This window comes from Rattus norvegicus, chromosome 8 (assembly GCF_036323735.1).
Source record: "Rattus norvegicus strain BN/NHsdMcwi chromosome 8, GRCr8, whole genome shotgun sequence".
NCBI lineage: Eukaryota > Metazoa > Chordata > Mammalia > Rodentia > Muridae > Rattus > Rattus norvegicus.
In genome coordinates, this window is record NC_086026.1 from 118,797,868 (window position 1) to 118,822,722 (window position 24,855).

The 24,855-nt window shown below is 42.8% G+C and overlaps 1 protein-coding gene across 34 annotated transcripts in view; it reads left to right on the plus strand.

The window, feature by feature from the left end:
• Positions 1-2,525: 2,525 nt before the first annotated feature.
• Map4 (microtubule-associated protein 4) overlaps positions 2,526-24,855 on the plus strand; it is a 142,413-nt gene continuing 120,083 nt past the window's right edge. For 31 of the 34 annotated variants that reach the window (XM_006243813.5, XM_006243815.5, XM_006243814.5 and 28 more), the window contains exon 1: positions 2,526-6,317. The gene's annotated coding sequence lies outside the window, so the exon portion shown is untranslated. The remainder of the gene's footprint in view (positions 6,318-24,855) is intronic. The other 3 variants (NM_001419954.1, NM_001419953.1, NM_001024278.2) reach the window with 1 other exon arrangement.

A 24,855-nucleotide genomic window follows, 5' to 3' on the forward strand; every position in this document is an offset into this window, starting at 1 on the left:
AAGACACAGACAACAAGAAGTAGAAGTAGTCTGTTCTGCTTCCTCAGATACACATGAGGAACTGGAGGCTCAAGGGTGGGAATAGCTTACCCAAGGCTGCACAGACTTTTCTGGTGCATGTCAATCTGTAATTGAGATTGAGTTTCTAATCTTATAGTCCAGGGCTCGCACTCCAAGCACATCAGCTGGGATTACGGTTGCCGTGGATGGCTGTGGGTCTCACCAATAGATGGAGGAGGATCTGTCTACTTGGTTTGTTGCTGTTGTTGTTGTCAGTTTTTGAGACAGGGTTTTACTATGTAGCTCTGGATGGCCTAGAACTCACAGAGATCCACCTACCTCTGTTTTAAAGCTGGGGTCAAGGGCATGTACCACCAAAATTGAATTGGTAATCCTCCTGCCTTGACCTGGTGAATAGTTATAATTATAGGTCTGTACCATTAGGTTCAGCAAGAGGTTTTCTACTTTACAGGAAATCTAGAGAACACCTTAGGGACCTAGCTTCTTCTCAGACTTCTTCCTTACCCCTGTCTGTAGCTTCTGGTCTGTTTTAAAATGGCTTTTCTTCCTCCAGGCATTGTAATGTTATTTCATTTCAGGCATGTGGAGGAAGGGTAACTGAATTACCTTTTTGTTTTGGTCTCTTGATACAAGTTCACTGTTCTGTGTAGTCAGGGTTGCCCTTAAACATTTTCTTCTCTTACCTGCATCTACCAAGTGCTGGGTTATATGTTTGCTTTATAAGATTTATTTATTTTGGGGTTGGGGATTTAGCTCAGTGGTAGAGAGCGCTTGCCTAGCAAGCACAAGGCCCTGAGTTCAGTCCCCAGCTCCGAAAAAAAGAAAAAAGAAAAAAAATTTTATTTATTTTATGTATATGAGTACACTGTCACTCTCTTCAGACATACCAGAAGAGGCGTCAGATCCCGTTACAGATGGTTGTGAGCCACCATGTGGTTGCTGGGAATTGAACTCAGGACCTCTGGAAGAATATTCAATGCTCTCAACCTCTGAGCCATCTCTCCAGTCCTAGGTTATAGGTTTTAACTACTATACTCCCCACCCCCTTTAAAACTGCTTATTCTGGGCAGTGGTGGTGTACACCTTCAACTCCAGCACTTGGGAGGTAGAGGCAGTTGGGTGTCTGAGTCTCACCTGAACACTCTCTCTTCCTGCCTCAGACTGCCGAGCTCCCAGATCCTGGGGGTGAACCACAATGCTAGGCTTATTGTGAAATTTTTTTCTACTTTTTTGTTGTTGTTTAGAGACAGGGTTTCTCTGTGTAGCTTCTGGCTGCCCTAGACTTGTCTCAAATGTACAGTTATTTTGAAGTGGGATAGCATCTAGCAAAGGCTGGCCTGAAACTCCTCATACTTCAGCTTCCTGAGAGCTGAGATTACTAAAGCTGGCTGTTGCTGCAATTTCTGGGGCAGGTCCACCTGGCAGGCCTGAGGGGAAGGAAGAAAGAATAACTCAGAATGACTTAGCCTGTCCCTGGTGGTGTACGCTTTTAATTCTAGCATTTAGGAGGCAGAGGCAGGCAGATCTCTATAAATTCAAGGCTATCCTGGTCTGCAGAGCAAGTTCTAGAATGGCCAAGGCTACACAGAGAAGCACTGTATCCAAAAGCCAAAAACCAAACCAAAAAAAAAAGAATGACTTCTAGAGGCTGGAGAGATGGTTTAGTGGTGAAAGGCATTTGCTCCATTTCCAGAGAACACAGATTCACTTTCAGCACCCCTCCCCATGTCTCACAACTGTTTTTCATTCCATTTCCGGAGAAGGCTTTGGCCTTCCTTATGCATGTGATACATAGACAAATATGCAGTTAAAACACCCATACGCATTAAAATATTAATAAAAATAAAGTGAAAGAGTGACTGCTGGGCTGGGCACGATGGCACACACAGACCTTAATTCCAGCACTCAGGATAAGAGGCAGGCTTATCTGTTTGACAATGGCCTGCTCTAAGTACAGAGCAAACCTAGAACTACATGGTGAGATCTTGTCTTACCAAAGAAACAGATGGAAAGTAAAAAGGTTTCCTAGGCTCCAGCTTAGGCATACATATGCATACCACAGGGAATCTATTAGAGAGTACAGGATTCTAACACTGAGTTATCCTACACGTCTGATTTTGAAGGGGCTAAAAAACAAATGCCATGGGGTCTAGGACAGGCCTTGGGACTTAATTCAGGCTCTAAGAAGAATCAAAGTAACATTTTAAGACCTACTTCTGTGTTTTTTTGGACAGTAAATTCAGCATTAGGGGTTGGGGATTTAGCTCAGTGGTAGAACGCTTGCCTAGGAAGCACAAGGCCCCAGCTCCGAAAAAAAGAACCAAAAAAAAAAAAAAAAAAATTCAGCATTAGACAAAATCCAGGGCCTTGATGTGAAAATGTTTAACTGGGTCTTGTTGTGCAGTACAGACTGAAATTAAACTTGTCATGAATATGATCTGAAACCTTCAGTAGTTTCTGTCTCTGCCTTCGGAGTGCTGGATCACAAGTGTGTACTCCTTTTTTTTTTTTTTTTTTTTTTTTTGGGTTCTTTTTTTTTTTCCGGAGCTGGGGACTGAACCCAGGGCCCTGTGCTTCCTAGGTAAGCGCTCTACCACTGAGCTAAATCCCCAGCCCACAAGTGTGTACTCCTTTACTCGCTCAGGAAATCTGTCTAATGCATCTCTGTGAAAGTGCTTCTCACTGTGTGGCTTATCTCCACAGGGAAGTATACCATGTATGTTGGAAACATGACTGTGGCACTTTCCCTTATTTTCTCCTTGGAGGGGTGTGTGTGTGTGTGTGTGTGTGTGTGTGTGCAAGTGTGCGCATATGAGAGAGAGAGAGAGGAGAGAGGAGAGAGAGAGAGAGAGAGGAGAGAGAGAGAGAGAGAGAGAGGGGAGAGAAGAGAGAGAGGAGAGAGAAGAGAGAAGAGAGAGAGAAGAGAGAGAGAAGAGAGAAGAGGAGAAGAGGGGTGGAGGAAAAGAGAGAGAAGGGGGAGATAGAAGATATGACTGATATCTGGGCTTCTGCTCAAGATTTCTGGTTCATTAAACAACAGGTATGCAATCTACAACAGATATTTTGCTTTTCTGGGTTGCATTAATAGTCTTTCTATGGTTATCTATTTATAGTTCTGTATCTTTCCCTCAAAACCTTTACTTTTTTGTTTATTTGATACAGGGTTTCATGTATCCCAAGCTGGCCTTGAACTCCTGATCGTCCAGCTCCCAATACCAAATAATGGAATTACAAGCATGGACCACTGGACTATTATTGTTGTTGTTGTTGTTTTGTTTCTTTGAGACAGGGTTTTTTGTGTAGTCCTGGCTATCCTGGAAATTACTTTGTAGAGTGCCTGCTGCTGCCTTCTGAGTGCTGGTATTAAGGTCCTACACCATCACCACCCAGCTTATTATTATTTAAAAAAAACATTCTCAGCTGGGTTCATCCAGCAAGCAGAAGCAGGTGGATCTCTGTGAGTTTGAGGCCAGCATGGTTTACAAAGAGTTCTAAAGTCAAAGCTGTAACACAGAGAAACCCTGTGTTAAAAAGCAAAACATACAACAAAAAAGACAGTCTCATTATATGCTCAGGCTGGTCTTGAACTTAGGCAGCCCAGCTGACCTTAGATTTGATTTCCAATTGCCCCAGCACACACCAGGGCATCCTTTTGCTCTCTTCAGTTTTTTTTTTTAATTTAATTTTTTTACTTTTTTGAGACATGATCTCACCATCTATCTGGCTGGAATGGAACAAGTTATGTAAACATGGCTGAACTTGAGTTCCCAGGGATCTGTCTGCCTCTGCCTCCCAAGTGCTGGGATTAAAGGTGTGCATTGTTACATTAGGTTAGTTACTATGATTTAAAAAGTATATATTATTTAATGTATATGAGTACATTGTAGCTGTCTCCAGACATACCAGAAGAGGGCATCAGATCCCATTACAGATGGTTTTGAGCCACCATGTAGCTGCTGGGAATTGAACTCAGGACCTTTAGAAGACCAGTCAGTGCTCTTAACCACTGAGCCATCTCTCCAGTTACTATGGCTTCAGTAGTAAACTATGTCTACTAAATGCTAAGCAATGATGCACATACTTTAGGACAGTTATTAACATGAATCTCATGTGCATTATCATCTACACTTACTGTTCAAATCAAGGAGTATTGTGTGTCAAAACTTCCTGGGGACATTACGGAGACCCACTCACCCCAGAGAGGAAACTCATGACAAATCAAAACCCAATTTGGTGAACCAATTAGTTTTATTGGGGGCTGCCTTCAGAAATATGAAGACATATGAGGGGTTACTTACAGTAGCAGAAATGACTCAAAGACAGCTGCATCACCAAGGCCCACCCCAACACTGGTGACAACTCATAAAATCTGGGAAACTTGGGGCATACTGCATCACCTGCAGATCACTCAATAGGTTGGAGAGCATCCTTTCCAAGCAAGTCTGGTCTAAAGCTCTTCCAGGTAGCTTGGCTGGTTTCTGCTTCTTTTCAGCTGGTCTGGTCTGCAACATTTGAGAGTTTTCGTTGCAGTTTAGCTCTGCTCTTCTGAGAGGGACTATAGGCAGAAAGGAGCTTAGTAAATCTGGTCTGTTTCAGGGACTTCCTGAAGCTATTTTGAGTTGTTTGCCTTCCTGCTTAATGGAAAGTTCCAGTCTTGGAGGAAACTGTTACACAATATTGATACAGAAAAGTTTAGAAGTCTTCCACAAGTTTACACAACTTGTTTAGTCATGCTGAGACTTTACAGGGAATATGGTATTTTACCACTGGCCCCTTATTAGTAACTTTATTGAGAGTGACTATTATCTAGTTTTCATAAATGAGGAAACTGAAGCTTACCTTTCCTTTTTTTTTTTTTTTTTTTTTTCTTTTTTTCGGAGCTGGGGACCGAACCCAGGGCCTTGCGCTTCGCTGGGCAAGCACTCTACCACTGAGCTAAATCCCCAACCCCGAAGCTTACCTTTCCTAAGGCTACAAAAAGCACAGCTGTACTTCCTAACCAAGTCTTCCTGATAACCCCTATATGCCTGAATTTACAATCCTAGCACCTGACTACTGAAGTTAAAGCCCAACTAGCCACATACTGGCTTGTTTAATTTATGGTGTTACTAAACTTGTCTTAATATGAGAATGAGGGCTGGAGAGACAGTGAAACTGTTAAAGGTGAGGTTCACAACTAAAATTACAAAGAGAATGAGGATATATTTATTAACTATGTAGGGCTCTTATGATGATTAAGTGTTACATATGTGGATCATGGAGTAAGCACTCAAAGGGGTTGGATATCACTATTTCTTCTGGACCGGCACTACACACAAGCAGTATAATGTGAATGGTAGTGATCCCCTGAGGGATGGGGGTGGGGTTGGGAGGAGAGAGGAGAGTAGGAGGTTGTTATTTTAGCTGGTTATGGAGGTTCAAATTTGTAATCTCAGCATTCGGGAGGCTGGGGGACTGGCATCACTCTGAGGCAGGTGTGTGATACAAAGTGAATTTCAGGCCAGCCTGCGCTATGGTGTGAGACACTTTGTCAAAACCCCCAAACTGAACAAAGGTGATCTTTAAGTTTTCAAGTAACTACGTTGAAAAAAAACTAAAAGAAACACGAAATTATTTAAGTTATTAAACACACGCCCAACAACATAATCAGTTTTGCAATCAACAATATCCCTTCTCAACTTGGTCCAGCCACGTTTCAGGCAGCGGCTCGGAGTTGCACCCTCCGCTGTGTCAGGGTTGCTCGCAGTTAGCAGCGAGCCCAAGACTCCGCCCCGCGCCCCTCCCAGATTACATCATAGAGCCCACCAGTCAGGGCCGGCGGGGCCCACTCAGGCCCACCCGCACGCAGGCCGCGTGCGCCTGACACTACCATCCTCTCTGCTGGAAAAGGAAGCGGCGGCCATCTCAGAACGGCGGAGGCGGCCTGAGGCTCGCCATTCGCTGAGACATCCGCGGGCGGGAGGCCGTGGTCTAGACCCCCGACGCGCGCCTCGCCAACGGTCCACCGCTCGTGCCGCTTTCACGGAGAGGTCGAGGAGCAGGGGTCGGCGTGGATTGGTTCGTGACGCCTCGGCCCGCCCTTCCCTGGCGCCCATTGGCTGAGGCGGCACCCGCTGACGGCGAGGACGCTCCGCCTTCGTGCGGGCCTTCAAGAGGGCGACGAGGAAGCGGCCACCTCCCTGTGCCCCGCCCCTCCGGCTAGCTCTGTGGCTTCTGCGGCTCCTCCCGGCTGCTCCGGGCTCCTCTCTGCCCTCTCCCGGCTTTCTGCGGCTCCAGCTTGGGCTCGGCGGCGGCGGGTAGGTGCGGGTGAAATTGGGATCCTAAGGTCGGGCTCCTCACTATACCCCGAGACTCTTGGCCAGCTTTTCGCACGGGCCGCCGGGGACCCCTCAGGTCGCGCCTGAGGCGGGGAAGGGCGGTGGCTGTCCGCCTACGGGACGCCGGAGTAGCTGCGGGAGGGGGCCTGGTGGGGGGCCTACGGGCTTGACCTTCGGAGTCTCCGAGGGGCCTTCTGAGGCGACAGTAGGGGCGAGGCCGGCCGAGAGATTGTTTCAGGGCTTCTGGGGTTGTGGAGCCGAGGGGCTTGCCTCAGGCTGGGCATGTGCTGAGTCCGGGTACGGAGGGTGGACTGCAGCCTGGGCCCTTGGGTGGGGTTCGGGATGCAAAAGGACGCCGGGGTCGTTTCTCTTTAAGCTTCAGGAGGAGCGTCAGTGAGTGTGGGAACTGAGGCGAGCTCCGCGTGTCCTGTCTGGGGGTTATGGGTGGGGCCGAGGGGTGGTCTGGAGAACCCAACTCGAGCCCTTGTGTGCGTGGGCCCCGCACAGTTTGGAGACTGAGGCGCATCTAGTGTCTCTGACTTTAGGAATGCGGAGTCCGGAAACATAGGGACCAGGGCTAGCTGTGGCGGTCGGAAACGTTACTCGGAGCCGAGATTGTGGTTTATTTAGTACATGGGACGAGCTCTTTTGGACTGTTAGAGCCGGAACTCAACTTTACTTGAGATTGCCTCCTGGGCGTATTTGAGAGGTTTTGCTTATCTCTTGGATTGTGTAGATTAAATGCATTTGGTGCTTTAGGGGAAGAGACTGATTTCCCCACAGGTTTGTGTTTTAGGAATTCAGAACTCGGCCCCTCCCGGAGCGGGGTTGTAGCTTGTACTTCTCGGGAAAGATTAGTGTTACCCGGCTTTTTGCTGGAATCCCCCTTTCTCCTTTCTCTCCGCTGGTCCAGTTACAGAATTTCTCCCCAGGGCCTCTGCAGTGTTTCTTGCTCCCTGTGAGTGTCTCCCGCCCATTTTCCTACTGCTGCGCTTTTGGTAACTGCCTCTGCTCTTTCCCAGGGATGGTTGTGGCATTGCATCAGGGGATATTTGTGCTTGTAATTTGCTCACTCAGCCCAGGAGGAGGGAGAATAGTATGGTGCAGAGATGGGGGGGCGGGGGGAGGGTGACAAGCAGCGGGAGGGGGGCCGTTGCCGGCAGCTTGGCTGGGTAGGCAGAGCGATGGGTGTGGTGAGGGAAATACAGCTGCTCTAGGCCTATAGGGTAACGCTGCCCAGTCATCAGCGCAGAGATTCAAAGACCAGCAACAGCAGCAGCTATTTTTATAAATCAGTCCTGAATCCAAGCTGAGCACATGGATTTAGGGTGAACAGTTGTCATGCCCTAACTATGACAGGCTGAGTGTTTTTAGACAACACTGCAGTTGCTAAGCAAGAGACTCGATCTGTCTGTACCAGGCTGCAGGTACTTGCAACTTTGTAACTTTTTCCCCACTTTGGGCGTGTTCATGGCTTTTCAATTGATGGAGTCTGATGGCCCATACCACTTCCTTTCAAAGGTGATTTTTTTTTTTTTATACTTCAGTCATAATCTTCTTTTACACTTAGCTTAAAGTCATTAAAATTATTGCTGTTTTGGGCTAGTACCTTCGGTCTTCCAGGGGCTTTTTAAACGAAAGCGAGTACACCGATGGAAAGAAACCTCAGCAGAGATTTATGAGTCAAGGTCCAGTACGTGGTCAAAGTATTGATGCCTTGGACACAATTGAACTTAATTATCCACTGGCCCAAAACGCCTCCATTGTTCTTGGTAGCCTAATCAGTAAAGCAGTTGAGTATAGTATTGGAATGAGGGCAAGAAAGTTCTCAGGGATATTTTAATCAAGCTATTGAAGCTTAAGTGAATTGAACTTTTCATATGTAATGTTAACCCGTGCACTAAAGTTGGAAAATGCAAGGGTGTGTCTCATTGTGTTTTATTTACTTATTTTTTACATTTACTTTGAGTGTGTGTGTGTGTGTGTGTGTGTGTGTGCAGAGTGAGTGTGGAGGTCAGAGGACAACTTTGGGAGTCAGTCTCTATTTACCATGTGGGGTTTGGGTATTGAACTGAGGCTTGGCAGCAAGTGCTTTTATCTGTGGACCTTGGTTTTTTTTGTTTTTTTGTTTTTTTGTTTTTTTGTTTTTTTGTTTTTTTTGTTTTGTTTGTTTTGTTTTTGAGTCTGAGACAGGGTTTCTCTAGCTGTCCTTGAACAGAAACGCCTCCGCCTCTAGAGACTTGTATTATTTTTTAAAATTTTATTTTAGGTTTATTTATTTTATGCCTGAGTGTTTTGCCTCTGTGACTATGTGCACATGTGTTTAGTGCCCATGGAAGTAAGGAGAAGCATGGGTAGGATCCCTTAAGACAGGAATGGCTTTGAGCTATGTTAGTGTTGGGAACCAACCTGGACCCTCTGTTAGAGCAAACAATTGCTCTTAAACTCTGAGCCATTTCCCATGTTCCTGTTTTGTAGACTTTTTGAGACGAGGTTTATTCTGTAACCCAGAATAAACTGGAACTGGCCTGGAACTTTACTATGTAGTCTAGACAGGCCTCAATTGAGCTCATAGCAATCCTCATCACCCTTATTCCTTTTTCTGTTTTTGTTTTTGAGACAGGGTTTCTGTGTAACAGAACCTGGCTGTTGTTCTAGAATTCCAGCTGTAGATCAGACTGGCATTGAGTTCAGAGACTTACCTGCTGCTTTAGATTAAAGGCATTCATCACCAATGTGTGTCCATGTACACTGCTCCCTTTGCCCCCACCAGACAGGGTTTGTCTGTGTAGCCCTGGCTGTCCTAGAACTAGACAAGGTTAGCCTACAACTCAGAGATCCACCTGCTTCTGCCTCCTGAGTGCTAGGATTAAAAGGCCTGATCCGCCACTGCCTGACTGAGCTTCAGTTTTTCAAATGCTAGGATTATAGGCATATAAAACCGTACCCAGCTTGGAGTGTGTTCCCTTTTCCAAGTTTAAAAAAAAATCTATTCATATGTTTAACAGTGGGCCTGTGCTGAAATCTCAAATATACAAATAAGGTTACATTTTATATTAAAGTCATTTTCCATTGTTTGCTGACAACCGAAGGAAGCACCTGGATTTTCTCTTTTCCGATGGGGTTGGGGTCTTGTGATGCCCAGGCTGGACTCAAGCCCTCTTCTTGCCTGGGAACATCACAGTTATATCTCAGCTTTCAATTTGGTATCATAGCTTGTTTTAGGTTTCGGTGGGCAGCTTAGCTTTAGTTAGAGAACTGGTTCTTAACTTTGCTTTCCAATTTGGTGCTTCAGTTTTCACTGTAGACTTTTGCAGTTGACAATTTCAGAAGTTGTGGCTTATTATTTTCAAGACACAGGGTCTTCTTACGTACCACTGGCTGGCTTTGAATGCATGTAGAATTCATGGAACACCGTACCAGCTCAGCTCAAGGCTGAAACTTTGCACAGTGTAGGGGAGATTTCTGCTGCTCAGCTGTATTCACAGTCTCTTTTTTAGAACAGGTAATGTATAAGTTTTAGTTTTCCATTAAATGCAAGAAAATCAGAAATGAGAGGTAGATATGTAGTCTTTCCCCATCTTTTTTTCTGAGGCAATATTCACTGTAGCTTAAACTGGCCTCATGATGAACCTGCCTCTGCTTCCCAGGTGCTGACAATAGAGAGGCATATGCCACCAAGCCTGCCAGCACTCCCCCCCCCCCCCCCCCCCCCAGCTGGGGATCGAACCCAGGGCCTTGCGATTGCTAGGCAAGTGCTCTACCACTGAGCTAAATCCCCAACCCCAACTTGGGTGTTTCTTATTTACATTTCGATTGTTATTCCCGGTTTCTGGGCCAACATCCCCTTAACCCCTCACCTTCTATATGGGTGTTCCCCTCCCCATCCTCCCTTCCCCTCAACAATCACGTTCACTGGCAGGACCAAGGGCTTCCTCTTCCACTGGTGCTCTTACTAGGCTATTCATTGTTACCTATGCGGTTGGAGCCCAGGGTCAGTCCATGTATAGTATTTGGCTTAGTCCCTGGAAGCTGGCTGATTGTGTGTTGTTCCCCCCCCCCCCCTTTCTTTTTTTTGGAGCTGAGGATCGAACCTAGGGCCTTGCGCTTGCTAGGCAAGCGCTCTACCACTGAGCTAAATCCCCAACTGGCTGGCTGATTATGTATTTAATATGGGCTTATTGGGGTTGGAAATTACTGTGACACAGCACCCCCAAAACAAAACAGAAACCCAAAGACAATGGACCCTGTCTCAAACAAGATAGAAGGCATACCTGAAGTTCTCTAATATACTCAAATCTTTGCATCCCTGTGCTCATATTCACACACACACACACACACACACACACACACACACACACACACCCCAGAGAGAAAAGATAGAACTCTGTGCACTTTTAACTTCTCAACCATTTCCAACCTTCTTCCTTCCCCTCTTTTTCCTGAGATAGGTAGCATCTGATCAACCTTAGTTAATCTGGAAATTCCTAGGTTCAGATGACTCCACTCCGTTTCTTTGTCTCTATAAGATGTTGCTTTCAATTGTAGATGTTTTTGGGTTGAACAGTTTTATGCAGGTATTTCTCAAGATAGTAACTTCTCAGCTGCTGGCTCCAATTCAGTCCTTTTATATTGTTAAGATCTCTTTTTTTGTGTATGTGTATGTATGTAAGCACTCAAGTGTCATAAGGTTCATGTCCAGGTCAGAGGATAACTTAGGGATGTTGGTCTTTTCTTTCTAGCATATATATCCCTGGGATTGAACTAAGGTCATGAGGCCTCAAGGGCCTTTACTTGCTAAGGCATTTCACCAGCCCTAGATCTGTCATTTTGAAAAGTTTTTTTTTTCTGATAATCCTTCCCTTCCCTTCCCCTACCTCCCTCTTTTCCTCCCTCCCTTCCTTTCTGGTTTTTTGTTTTTTGTTTTGTTTTTTTTATTTCTCCATGTAGCCCTGGCTGTCCTGGAACTTGTTCTATAGACCAGGCTAGCCTCCTGCCTCTTCCTCCCAAGTGCTAGCATTAAAGGTGTGCTGTGCACCACTGTGCTTCTGTGCCTGTCCCTGAACTGGCTTTCTTTCAATTTTAACTTAGTGGGTCTGACTTATTTTTCAGTCTGCAGTTATTTTTATTTTGTGTAGCTCCAGTATTTACTCAATGACACTTATTTTATCCTACCACTTATTTTATCCTACTTAAAAGTTTTTTTTTTTTTTTTTTTTTTTAAAGCCAGGCCATAGTGGTGCATGCCTTTAGTAGTGGCGCTTGGGAGGCAGAGGCAGTCAGATTCTGAGTTTGAGAAAAGCCTGGGCTACAGAATGAAGAGTGAGATCCAGGATAGCCAGGGCTACACTGAGAAACCCTATCTTGAAAATACAAACAAAAGTTTTCTTTTCCAGACCAAACAGCCGACCTCTACCTTTCTTCAAATACAATTTCAAACTGTTTGCTCTGTTGAACATCATCCTGTGCATGCTACATTTTGTCAGTTTTTTAGATATTGTTTGATCCAGATGTTTTGTTAATTATTTGATAAGGAAATGCTGAATTATTGTACGGTATTGTGTGGTTCCAGACATTGGAGGCTGAGGTGGGAGAATTGCTTGAGGTCAGGATTTGAAGGCCAATTTGGTAACATAAAAGTCTGTGTCCCCCTACTTTTCAGAGTTGTTTGTTCTTTTACTTGTTTATTCGTGTACTGGGGATTGAACCTGGGGCTTTGGGCAAGCATTTTACCACTGAAATATAATCAACCCACAGTCTGCATTTCTGTTTTTCTTGCTATTTTCTTTTCCTTTTCTTCTTCATTTTAGTTTTATTATTATGTGTTTAAGTGTTTTTGCCTGCATGTGTGGGGCTACTGGAAGATGTTGGATCCCCTGGGACTGGAGTTACAGGTAGTTCCTGAGCTGCCTTGTGGGTCCTGAGAATCAAACCCAGGTCTTCTGCAAGAACAACAGTGCTCTTCTTAATGCGGACCCACCTCTCAGCCTTCTTTCTACTTTTCAATGCTAGTTTACACTTGTCTGGTAGTTACCTCTTTTCTTTTTTTGTTTTGTTGTTTAGAAATTGTCCTTTTGTTGGTTTTCTGTATTTGTATTTTGATTTCTCCTACTCCACTGAAACATTTTATTTATATAGATGCTTTACATTTTTAGAGAAAGAGTGAGTGTAACTCAGTAGAGTCCTTGCCTACTATACAGGGATAAATTTGCAGCACTCAATAAATCTGGCATGATGGGACACATCTATGATCCTAGCAAGAGGATCTTATGTTCACTGGGGTACATTACAGGCCAACCTGGAATGAATGAAACCTGTTCTCTATCAAAACAAAACCCAAAAGGGTTTAGAGAAATGTCTCAGTGGATAAGAGCATTTGCTGTTCCAGCATTTGAGAGGTCAGGGTGGGAATGTGGGTACAACGTTGAGGTCAGCTTGAACCAGCTGGTAAGCCCCACATTGACTTCAACTAGAGTAACACTCAACTCAGTCTCAGAAAAACTAGAAAATAATGTGTGGTATGGTGTGGCACACCTTTAATCCCAAAATGGGGGGACAGAGGTAGCCAGATCCCTTGAGTTCAAGGTTCTATATCTGGAGTTCTTAGGCCAGCAAGGGCTATGTAGTGAGACTCAGTCTCAGAAGAAAAGGAAGAAACAGATAAGTCCTGACCTTTGCCTCCTTTTTCAGAGTTGCTGTTGCTCAGAGTTTCTGATGTTTCCGATACCACCAGCCCAGACAGACAGCTGAACCATTCTGTTGGACACTGAGCTGTTTGATTGACTTTTTTTTTTTAATTTATTTTATGTACCTTCAGACACACCAGAAGAGGGCATCGGATCCCATTACAGATGGTTGTGAGCCACCATGTGGTTGCTGGGAATTGAACTCAGGACCTCTGGAAGAGCAGTCAGTGCTCTTAACCTCTGAGCCATCTCTCCAGCCCTTGATTAACTTTTTATACTCTTACATTCTTGACTACTTTGTGTTCGTTGTCCTAAGGAATTAAATCATACTTTTTAGTTTTAATTTTTTTGAGAATTTCATATATGAGTTCTTATATTGGAATAATATCTATCCCTCTTCCTCCCACCCCAACTCTTCTCATGCCAATTGTGTGCTCAGGGGCACACACACATGCACACAGAACACCCTGCTAAGTCCATTTAAGGTTGCTCATAAATAACATTTGTTTAAGGTTGGATTCTTGTGATTTAGTTTAGGGCTTATTTTCCTACAGAAAACTGATCTCAGGAACCATTGATTGCTTATAGCTCTTCATCTAGGTGTAGGCACTTGTGACATTTCCTCATCCAGGTTGGAATGTGTTGTCACTATGCAGGCCTTGTCTAGGCAACCATGTGGTTGCATTTAGTTGATACAGCTTCCCTGTCATGTCCAGAAGATATTTGGCAGCAGGCATCTTGATCTTCTGGCTTTATTTATCTTTTTTTTTTTTTTTTTTTTTTTTTTTTGGTTCTTTTTTTCGGAGCTGGGGACCGAACCCAGGGCCTTGCGCTTCCTAGGTAAGCGCTCTACCACTGAGTTAAATCCCCAGCCCGGCTTTATTTATCTTTAACCTCTTCTTCCTTGGTTTTCCTGAGCCTCAGGAGTAGGGGTTGCACTGTAGATGTAGTAACTGGGATTTTTTACTTTTTTTTTTTTTTTTTTCTTTTTTTTCCAGAGCTGGGGACAGAACCCAGGGCCTTGAGCTTGCTAGGCAAGTGCTCTACCACTGAGCTAAATCCCCAACCCCCGATTATTTACTTTCTATATTTGGCCAGTCCAGCATCTCTGTAATAGTCTCCATTGATAACAGACAGCTTATTTGATGAGAGATAAGAGCTATACTTATCTAGCTGACTTGGTCCACAGTGGGATTTTTCAGATTTTTGTTTCTTTTTGTTTTTGTTTTTCAAGGCTGGGTTTCTTTGTGTATCTAACTAGGCTGGCCTAGAACTCTTGAGAGATCCACTGGTCTCTGCTTCCTGAGTTCTGGTATTAAAGGTGTATGCCGTCACTGCCCCACATAGCTAGTTCTTTTAATGGTAGATATGAATTTTGTGTATGTGTATTTGTAGTATTTTGAAACAGAGTTTTGGTATTTAGCTTAAACTAGTCTTGAACTTTTAATTTTTCCCTCAGACTCCAAGCAGATTTACAAGTATGTACCACCATACCTGTTTTGATTCTTTACTGTGACAAGATGTGGATAATAGTTAAATCTTCTACCTAACTAATGCCCTTCCCCCATTTTTAAAGAGAGTATGTATATTCTAGAGCAAGAAAAGCTTAGAAGAAGTTGGTTATAAGTGATATGGGCAAGGGTGGAGGGTAGACACCCTTAAGAAAAGGTGTCTTCGGGGTTGGGGATTTAGCTCAGTGGTAGAGCGCTTGCCTAGCAAGCACAAGGCCCTGGGTTCGGTCCCCAGCTCCAAAAAAAAAAAAAAAAAAAAAAAAGAAAAAAGAAAAAAGGTGTCTTCTCATGGTGATTCCTGAACTCTACTTTTTTAAACTATTTGAAATTCTTGGTCAAACAGGTCATGGTTTAACCTATTTTTTTCCTTCAGGAATAGAATTTAATCACCTTGAAAGAATATAGGAGAGCCCTGAATTTTTTTTTTTTTTTTTGGTTCTTTTTTTCGGAGCTGGGGACCGAACCCAGGGCCTTGCACTTGCTAAGCAAGCGCTCTACCACTGAGCTAAATCCCCAACCCCTGAATTATTTTCTTATAGGAAGAATGTTTAATCAGGCCAGTTAGTATTGTTTTGGGTGGCAGGTAAGTGATTTTTGAGTTTAAGGAAGGAGGTCCAGGTAAAGAGGACTTAATATGAGGGGTGTGTGTGTGTGTGTGTGTGTGTGTGTGTGTGTGTGTGTGTGTGAAAGGGAAGTGGAGTGAGGGTGGGGGAGGAGAGGAGAGGAGAAGGGAGAGAAAGCATGCACATCAAGTACCGATTTCCCCTATGTCACAGGTTCTGGGGATTAAATTCAGTTGTCAGGTTTGTGTGGCAAGCACCTTTATCTGCTGAAGTGTGCTGGTCTTTAGGAAACATTTTTATGTTGATGTTACATTTTTTTTTTTAAAGATTTATTTTATTTATATGAGTACACTGTAGCTGTCTTCAGACACACAGAAGAGAGCATCAGATCCCATTTCAGATGGTTGTGAGCCACCATGCGGTTGCTGGGAATTGAACTCAGGATCTCTGGAAGAGCAGACAGTGCTCTTAACTGCTGAGCCATCTCTCCAGCCCCTGATGTTACATTTTTTAAAAAGATTCAACATGCATGACTGGTTTTGCTGTATGTATGTATGTATGTGCACCATGTGTATGAGTCTGGTGCTCAGGGAGTACTGAAGAAGGTGTTAGATCCCTTGGAACTGGGGTTCTGGGTGATTGAGAGGTACCTGTGTGTGTTCCATTACTGTGTCTTCACAGATTTGTCATTTGACTTTTAAAAAATGGAGATGCAGTGCAGATAGATATAAAGCTCACCATTTAACCCACAGAATCGGCTGACTCGCAGAGATGAGGGAGCCTGGAGGAGTCTGCCCTAGCTGGGTCTCTGCATGATGTTATGGCTGAGTGGCTTAGTGTTCTTTAGTGGTATCCTAACAATTGGGGTGGATTTTCCTGGCCCCCCCCGGGGGGGGGCTGGGGACCGAACCCAGGACCTTGCGCTTCCTAGGTAAGTGCTCTACCACTGAGCCAAATCCCCAACCCTTTCCTGGCATTTTTGCCTACTACTTGTGGAACCCTCTTCCTCCTCCTACTGGATTGCCTTGTTCATTCAGCCTTGATGTGATCTGGTCTTATTATGCTTGTTATGCAGTGTTTGGTTGATGTCCCTGAGAGGGCATGTGGGAGATTGAGAGGGGGTGGATCTGGGGAAAGAGGAGAGGAGGGGGGGACTTCAGAGGGGATGTAATATATGAGAGAAGAATAAAAATAGTATATTATTTAAAATCATATAATTTGGGGGTTTGGGAATATTCACAATGTTCTGTAACCATCACTATTATCTAATTCCAGAACATTTTCATCATCCCACAGAGAAAAGCCCATACCCATTAGCAAGCAGTCCTCCATTCACTCCACCCCTAGTCTTCCAGCTGGTATTCTGCATGTATTATTATATAAATAAATCCATACAGTAAGTGGCATTTTGTGTCAAGTAGTGCAATGCTTTCTGGCTTATCCATGCTGTATGTATAGCATGTGTTCATTTTATGCCCAAATAATACTACATTATGTGGCTATTTTTTGTTCTGTTAATCCATTTGTTCATAAATAGACATAAGATTGTTTCTACTTTAAGTTTTTTTTTTTTTAAAACTTTTTACTTTTTAGCTATTATGAATGGTGATGTTATTGGATATTTTATATGCTTATGTTTTTGTATAAAGTGTTCTTCCCCTCATCCCCCAAGTATGTTCTTGCTTACAAAGCCCAGTCTTTAATTTGGTATTCTGTTACTTTAGCCTCAATGAGAAACTGGGGTTACGGGTGTGAACAACAGCCTTGGCTTTCATTTCGGTCACCATGTTTAACCTTTTGAGAAAATGCCATGCTTTCCTTGTACAAGTGCCCTTTGTCACCCTATAACAGAGCATGAAGGTGCCATTTCTCCCATGTCTCTCACAGAACCTTGTCTTCCTGATTACAGCCATCCAAGTTAGGTATAAAGTGGTATCTCAGGATTTTGGTTTTGATTTTCCTTATGTAAACTGCTTATCAACCATTTGTATATAATCTTTGGAGAAATGTATTCAGATTAAAAACCACATTTTGTTTGTGTGCCTGTTTATATGCACTTGAGCCTGCATGGCTGCTTTTCATGGTGTGCATGGCTGCTTATCATGGTGTGTGTCACTTGTGTCTTTATGGCTGCTTATCATGGTGTGTGTCTAGAGTCTGCAGAGCACTTGCAGGGTGTAGTTCTTTCTTCACCACGTGGATCTCAGGGGTCTACAGTCTTGGTGGGAGTCTTTACCCAGCTGAAGCATCTTGCCAATTCTATATTATTAAAAAATTCACCCCTCCCCCTTTGCCGTTCCAAGAATCAAGTCTGGAACTGTTGCACATGTTAGATTAAGAGCTGTACTACTTGACATACAACCATCCATAACTCCAGTTCCAGGGGATTGGATGCCCTGTCTATCGCTGACTAGCCTGGAACTTACTTTAGATCAGGCTGGCCTAGAGCTCAGAGATCTACCTGTGTTGAATCTGCCTCGGGAGTGTTGGGAATAATAAGGGTGGTATGCCACCTCACCTAGCAACCAATATTTATTTTTTGTGCTTTGTTTTTCCTTTCCTGTTGCCTAATGTATGTTTAATTAATGCCAAAGTAATTGTGCCATTGTGGAATTTAGTGGAGCATATTAATAGTTTGGAAAATAGTACTGAAGGGAAGACTCAAGCCAAAGTTATTGATTTTTTTTTTTTTTTTTTCTTTTAACACAGAGAAATCTGAGACAGGGTTTCTCTCTGTAGCCCTGGCTGTCTTGGAACTAGCTGTGTAGATCAGGCTGGCCTCAAATGCAGAGCTCCACTTGCTTCTGCCTCCTGTGTACTGGGTTTAAAGGTGTAAGCCACTACTGCCCTGCTAGATTTGATTTTTTTTTTTTTAAAGATTTATTTATTTATTTATTTATTTATTTATTTATTATATATAAGTACACTGTAGCTGTCTTCAGATACACCAGAAGAGGGCATCGGATCTCTTTACAGATGGTTGTGAGCCACCATGTGGTTGCTGGGAATTGAACTCATGACCTCTGGAAGAGCAGTCGGGTGCTCTTAACTGCTGAGCCATCTCTCCAGCCCCCTGATTTTTTTTTTTTTAAGATTTATTCATTATATACAAGTGCACTGTAGCTGTCTTCAGACACAGCAGAAGAGGGCATCAGATCCCATTACAGATGGTTGTGAGCCACCATGTGGTTGCTGGGATTTAAACTCAGGACCTCTGGAAGAGCAGTCAGTGCTCTTAACCACTGAGCCATCTCTCCAGCCCTACAGATTTGATTTTTTTTTTTTAATTAGAGAATATATGTGCACTTGAGTGTTAGAGGTCAGGTCAGAGGTCAACTTTTCAGAATTGATTTTCTTTTCCCTGGGTTCAGGTCCTCAGGCTTTCGCAGCCATGATTTTTGCCTGCCATCTTTCCTTCCTATCCCCCCTCCTTTGTTTTTCTATTTATTCTTTCACAAGGTCTTACTATATGTCCCAGGGTAGTCTTTGAGCTCATTTATGTAGCGTAAGTGACATGGCACTCCTCTGATGATTCTGCTCTCAGCCTCCAGGTGCTGGATTACAGGCAAGCACCATCCTGCCTAGCTAACTAAGCGTATTCTTTCCTATTGTGAAATGTTTCCTGAAGTCCAGGAAAGGTAATTCTCCCAAATTCCGCCATTGTTTATATGTCTTCCTCTTAGTTATCCATTGTTTCTGAGATTTGGAACACTAAGTATCAGAGACTTCAGAGAGTTACAGTAGGAACCATAAATCTATTTTATGTATTATTTCTTAGGGAAATATGTTCTGATCTCATTCTTTTTTTTTTTTAAATATTTATTTATTATATATATGAGTACACTGTCGCTGTCTTCAGACATACCAGAAGAGGGCATCAGATTTCATTACAGATGGTTGTCAGCCACCATGTGGTTGCTGGGAATTGAACTCAGGACCTCTGGGAGAGCAGTCAGTGCTCCTAACCACTGAGCCATCTCTCCAGACCCCTGATCTCATTCTTAAAGTACTTTTATGGACTTAGACATAGAATTGTAATGTGATTGGCTATGTTGGCTGTTCATCCTGTGTTAAAGAATTGATAAGTTTTAGGCAAATCTGCACTACATGAGATCCCATCTCAAAAAAACAAAACAAGGTGGGCAGTGTGGACATACTCCTTTAATCCCAGCATTTGGGAGGCAGAAGCAGAGGCAGGTCCATCTGTCTACAGAGGCTAGTTCCAGGAAAGCCAAAGCTATGCAGAGAAACCCTGTCTTAAAAACAGCAACAACAATCAAGCTACCAGTGTATACTGCTCATGTTGAGTTCCTTGCACCAATATTGGGCCCATAACCACCACTAACGCCATCCACAGGGGGATCCAAAGCTTTGGTTTCTGGGCACCTGCATTCACATATGTGTGCATAGACACACATACATACTTAAAAGCAATAAGTAGATATCAAGACAAAGAAACCAACAGACTGTCATTTCGTTACTCTTGGACCTGTAAAGTCTTTCTCTCTCCATTTTCCAAAATGTTTTCCCATCCCTTTTGTCTTCTGCACTTCCTCCTGTCTGTTCTCTCCCTTTCTTTCCCCTCTGACAGGATCTGTAGTAGTTCAGGTGGCCTCAACTTACTATGTAGTAGAGAATGGTTTAGAATTCTTATCTTCCTACGGCCACTCACTCTCAGAGTTCTAGGGTTACAGGCTTGAACCACCACACCTAGTTTTATGAGGTGTTATATTAGTCAAGCACTCCACCAGGAGTTATATCTCCAGTCTCCAGCAGCTGACTATGATTTACCTCCTGCTCTAGCAGAGGCGTGCTTTTGCCAGCTGCAGATAGTTTTTGGGATTGTGTGACTTTTGGAATTCTAGGAAACTATATAAATGCTAGGACCCTGAAGGATTCAGTTGTGTTTAAAGAAGAAACAAAAGAAATCAGATCTAGGGATTTCTCTCTCTCTCTCTGTCCTCCCCCCCCCCCCCCCAACCCTCATCCCCTCTATCCTCCTTCCTTTTCTGGCTGGTGTTAGCTAGTGAAACCTGGGGGATAAAGAGTGGGAAAAGAACAACTCACAAAGTAGTCAAGACCAGGCTGTAGTCAAGACCAGGCTACAGTCAATACCAGGTATGATGTCATAGTGGTGATGGCCGTCCACATTACAGCCTGTAGACGGTAAGACTCAGGATTTGCTTACTTTTAGAAAGACCTCTGGCTAAAGATAGGTGCTCAATCTGTTGGGCAATGTTGATAGTCTCATCAAAATTTCCACTATGTTTCATGGTTGTTTTTCTTTTTCCTTCTTTCACTCTTCATGACTCATTGAGAACTCTGATGGTGGTGGTCAGGGCAGAGGTAGAGGGCAACTAATCTGGGCTGCTCTGAGTGATCAGTTTCACTGTCATTCTTAGACCTTCCTCATCAGTTGTCTAGATACTATCACCATTGTCCATCAGTCCGTCTGTCCATCATTTTGTCCTTCCTTCCATCAAACTAACTTCCTTCCTTCCTTCCTTCCTTCCTTCCTTCCTTCCTTCCTTCCTTCCTTCCTTCTTTTCTTTCTATAGTCTCAAGGTACCCATCGTGGGGGTCAAGGTGGATGTGGCACTGACCTCACCTCTGGTGTACTTTGATATCACTGGGATTCAGCTTGTGGTGTTGTTTCAACTGGAATGAATTGGGATTTGGGCTGACCAAAGAAAGTTGCACCTTGATCTTCTGAGCTGAGAGCCAAAAGTTGCTACCTATTTTTAACCTGAAATTGCTGGAATTGCTAGACTTTTACAAAGTGACTGTACAATTCTACACTAAAACCACAAATGTGTGAAAATTAAAATTTCTTTCACATTCTCATTATTTATTGAGTCAGGGTTTTGTTTTGTAGTAGCCCAGGCTGGCCTCAAATTCTCTCTGCTCAGCCTACCTAGTTACTAGATCATAATACTAGATTACAGATTTGCTTTATCTAGCTCCCAAACTTCTTTACATTGTAAGATAAATATGTTTGCATATAATAATAATAATAATAGTAATAATAATAATACTGTGTCTTATATAGTCAGAGCTGCTTTTTTTAACTCTTTGATTTTTTTTTTTCCTCCATCTCTGAAGTACGGGGATTGTAGGCATGCACCAATACCAGGCACAGTATGCTAAGAGTCTTCAGTATGTATGTAATTTACTGAGTCAAAAGATTTATAAATTTAAAACATTTGATATATTTATACAATTGCTTTCTGAAAGTTTGTATTTTCTTACCATAGTTTATTTCACCATACCCTTGAATTGTCAAAAAAAAAAAGTTTTTGTCATTGAGCTGGGTGTATAGTGTGGAAGGGCACTTGCTTGTGGAGGCTCTAGGTTAAAAATTTGGTAGCCTTATAGTGTTGTTTTTTTTTTTTTTTTTTTTTTTTTTGGTTCTTTTTTTCAGAGCTGGGGACCGAACCCAGGGCCTTGCGCTTCCTAGGCAAGCGCTCTACCACTGAGCTAAATCCCCAACCCCGCCTTATAGTGTTTTAATCATATCTGATTTTCTTAAACCACGACATTTGTATTGTATGTAGTCATATGGCTAAAATAAAAGGTCAGTTTGAATGACCAAGAATGAGTCTCATAGACAATTACCTAGTACTCAGCCAACTTAGCAAGTTCTCTTTTAGCAGGCTGCTTGGGCTGGGCGTATTTTAAGAGTGTCAGCAGGCTACTCAGACAGCTGTTCATTAGCACGCTAAAGTGAGATAACATTTATAATTGGGACAAAGGACATTTGAAGGACATTCAGAACAACTTTATGTGCTCAGTATAAGGGAGGCTTCCTGAGATGCCTCAGAAATTAAACGAAGCAGTTTAATTCAGGGATACCAATCAAGGACACTGGTGTTTTTCAACAGTGGATTGGTTTAAGAGCCAGAGGCTAATTTACTAAAATAATATTGCAGTTACCATAGCAAACAATATAGTGTCAATAGGTAGGTAGGTAGGTTACTATAAGGCTAAGTACAGAAGACTCGGATATCTTCTTGTTTTACCACAAAATAGCTATGAGTTCTGGGATGAGCTGAGAATCTCTCTCCTTATTTACAAAATCAGGAGTGTTGTTACTAATTGACATGATTAGAAAATTAAGGAGATAACCTTTAATTAAAATTCTGGGAAGGTACTACTTAGAGATCCAAATTAAAGAATTTTCTTTTTTGCATATGTAGAATTGGTGTCAGGTTAGTGTTTTCTGTGGAAACTGCATTCCCTGTAAAAGTACTATGGTACTAGAGAGGGCAGAGGCAGGTAAATCTCCATGAGTTCCAGGCCAGCCATGAGGTCTTAGTAAGACTGTCTCAAAACAACAACACAGTTTTTAGGCTGGAGAGGTGACTAATGGGTTAAGAGCATTAGTTGCTTTTCCAGAGACCCAGAGTCCCAGCACCCACCCATATGGTGGCTTACAACTATCAGAAACTATATAGTTCCAGGGGATTCAATTCCTCCAAAGGTGCTGAATGCACATGGTACAAAGACATACATGCAGACAAAAGGTCCATGCATGTATACTTTTTAAATGCTTTTCTGTTTTAAGATATGGCCTCACTGTAGTCTAGGAGGGCTTCAAGCTTGCGGTAGTGCTGGAATTATAGATGTTGGCCTATACTCCCACCACATAGCCCAGGAGAGCTTTGAATTTACTATATAAGACTTGAATTCCTGCTCCTACTACCTCTCTCTGTCCTCTTAGAGCTGACTGTAGGCATGTGCTTCTGTAAAGCCTGGCTCAAATGCTTTGTTGACAAAATTTTGCTCTTATTTTTCATAATATTTGAAAAGGGGTCATTATATTCTTCATAAGAGATAATAATAGCTTTCTTCAGTCTTGGAGGAAATAGGAGATACTAATAGTTTGTTTCAGAGAGCCCTATCATTAATTTTTTTTGCTAGAATTTGCAAGAACACAAGCCAGAATTATTTAAATCTTTTCCATAGTAGTTTTCCTGTATTTTCAGAAGTTCAGGTTTGTTAGGAAATACATATTTTATATTTTGGATTTTTAGTATTACCTATCTAGTTTCATGTAGCAGGCACAGGAACACACACCCACCTAGACAATAGACAGATGAATGGAGGACTGAGGTCAGAGAAGAATATCTCTTTTCTCCATTTGAGGCCCGGGAATGAACTCATGTTCACTAGTTCCTTGTGTGCTTAAAGTTATAAAATTTAAAGTATATTACATTTTATTTTGTATGTACTATGGCATGGGTGTGTGTAGTAAGAAGACAACTTACTGTAGTCCGTTCTCCTTCACCATGAAGGTTCCAGGGATCAAACGCAAGCTGTCCGGCTTGATGGCAAGCAAGCACCTTTACTTGATGAACTCTCTCAACTGCCCTCAAAAGATTATTTTTAGGGCTGGAGAGATGGCTCAGCGGTTAAGAGCACCCGACTGCTCTTCCAGAGGTCCTGAGTTCAATTCCCAGCAACCACATGGTGGCTCACAACCATCTGTAAAGAGATCCGATGCCCTCTGTATCTGAAGACAGCTACAGTGTACTTATATATAATAAATAAAATAAATCTTAAAAAAAAAAGATTATTTTTAGAAAGACTATCTCATGTAGCCCAACCTGGCCTTGAACTGATCTTCTAGTCTTCACTTTCAGGTCTTTTTTTTTTTTAAAGATTTATTTTATGTATATGAGTACACGGTAGTTGTCTTCAGACACGCCAGAAGAGGGCATCAGATCTCATTACAGATGGTTGTGAGCCGCCACCATGTGGTTGCTGGGATTTAAACTCAGGACCTCTGGAAGAGCAGTCAGTGCTCTTAACCGCTGAGCCATCTCTCCAGCCCCTAGTCTTCACTTTCAAACAATTGGCAACACCACTCCATCTTCATAGTCATTTTGATTCTTGAGCTGAAATCAGAATTAAACTTGTTTTGGATAAAATCCTTCTGTATTCTAGGATAATCACTCAGCTTTCCATTGTCTGAAGGGTTGTGACCTATAATAATTTCATAATTGCTAGAAGGCTTACCATTACTGATGTGACTTTTTTTTTAAATTTTATTTATTTTATGTATGTGAGTATACTACAGTTGTCTTTAGACACACCAGAAGAGGGTACCAGATCTCATTATAGATGGTTAAAAGCCACCATTTGGTTGCTGGGAATTGAACTCAGGACCTCTGGAAGAGCAGCCAATTCTCTTAACCACTGAGGCATCTCTTCAGCTCCTGATGTGATATTTTTTTTTGGTTCCTTTTTTCGGAGCTGGGGACCGAACCCAGGGCCTTGCGCTTCCTAGGCAAGCGCTCTGCCACTGAGCCAAATCCCCAACCCCTCTGATGTGATATTTTTAATCCTTATTCATTCACCTCTTGCTTCTGAATAAGGATGATTCCACAGTTGGTTGACTCATGTAGTAAAGTCAGAAATCACAAATAGGACTTGTAGCTGAATGTTGTGTATAGCTTTAATCTCAGAGGCAGAAGCAGATGGATCTCTGAATGAAAGGTCAGACTGGGCTATAGAGTGAGTTTCAGGCCAGCCAGGGACATAGAGTGGGGGACCCTACCTCAAAAAACCACAAACAAAAACCAAGTGCTTGCTATTCACACTTTTCTCTTAGTTGCCCAATTCCTTTTAAAAATATACCCCATTAGAGTTAATTTGAGAATGTGCTTGAATGAGATCTCTTTCATTAAGTATAATGTAATCAGTATATACTAGGGTTTCACATAAGACAGACAAGTATTAGGAAGTACTTTTTATA